At 43.2% G+C, this 1093-nt stretch overlaps 2 non-coding genes across 2 annotated transcripts; both read left to right on the top strand.

Moving 5' to 3' along the window:
• The first annotated feature begins 147 nt into the window (after positions 1-147).
• Positions 148-266, top strand: LOC129115073 (5S ribosomal RNA). Its single transcript, XR_008532829.1, has one exon. It is a non-coding gene; the product is annotated as a 5S ribosomal RNA (ribosomal RNA).
• A 379-nt stretch (positions 267-645) lies between these two features.
• LOC129115072 (5S ribosomal RNA) lies at positions 646-764 on the top strand. Its single transcript, XR_008532828.1, has one exon. It is a non-coding gene; the product is annotated as a 5S ribosomal RNA (ribosomal RNA).
• The last annotated feature ends 329 nt before the right edge of the window (positions 765-1093 follow it).

Raw genomic sequence — 1093 nt, 5'->3', positions numbered from 1 at the left:
CGTTCAGTTACGTATTGCTATTCTTCTGATTTGACATTTAAAAGCTGTGAGTGTGTCTGGAAATCTGCAGGCGCTCCCTGTATAGACGACAGAGCAAAGCGTGGTGATATAGTATCTTTAAAAGGACCTTTGGTAGGCACAATATTTGCTTACGGCCATACCACCCTGAACACGCCCGATCTCGTCTGATCTCGGAAGCTAAGCAGGGTCGGGCCTGGTCAGTACTTGGATGGGAGACCGCCTGGGAATACCAGGTGCTGTAAGCTTTTTCACTCCTCTTTACAAAAAGCAGAGGGCGCTGCTGCTTTTTCAGTGGACACCGACAGGGTGGGAAGGATATAGCTAGATCATGACTTGCCGGTATAGAAATGACACAAATCCAGTTAAATGATGGCTTTCATCATTCCTAAGCTCATCGATCATTTTCTTTTCAATTTTATGCTAACGTATTCTACATTTCAACAGTAAATATTAATATTTTTACTGCACTACATTTGTGATCCTTATAGCCACTTTGTACATTCTGATTTGACATTTAAAAGCTGTGAGTGTGTCTGGAAATCTGCAGGCGCTCCCTGTATAGACGACAGAGCAAAGCGTGGTGATATAGTATCTTTAAAAGGACCTTTGGTAGGCACAATATTTGCTTACGGCCATACCACCCTGAACACGCCCGATCTCGTCTGATCTCGGAAGCTAAGCAGGGTCGGGCCTGGTCAGTACTTGGATGGGAGACCGCCTGGGAATACCAGGTGCTGTAAGCTTTTTCACTCCTCTTTACAAAAAGCAGAGGGCGCTGCTGCTTTTTCAGTGGACACCGACAGGGTGGGAAGGATATAGCTAGATCATGACTTGCCGGTATAGAAATGACACAAATCCAGTTAAATGATGGCTTTCATCATTCCTAAGCTCATCGATCATTTTCTTTTCAATTTTATGCTAACGTATTCTACATTTCAACAGTAAATATTAATATTTTTACTGCACTACATTTGTGATCCTTATAGCCACTTTGTACATTCTGATTTGACATTTAAAAGCTGTGAGTGTGTCTGGAAATCTGCAGGCGCTCCCTGTATAGACGACAGAGCAA

Source organism: Anoplopoma fimbria, unplaced genomic scaffold, assembly GCF_027596085.1.
Source record: "Anoplopoma fimbria isolate UVic2021 breed Golden Eagle Sablefish unplaced genomic scaffold, Afim_UVic_2022 Un_contig_1545_pilon_pilon, whole genome shotgun sequence".
In the NCBI taxonomy this organism is placed as follows: Eukaryota; Metazoa; Chordata; class Actinopteri; order Perciformes; family Anoplopomatidae; genus Anoplopoma; species Anoplopoma fimbria.
The sequence above is the reverse complement of the archived record's forward strand: the minus strand, read 5'-3'. Positions and strand labels throughout refer to the sequence as shown.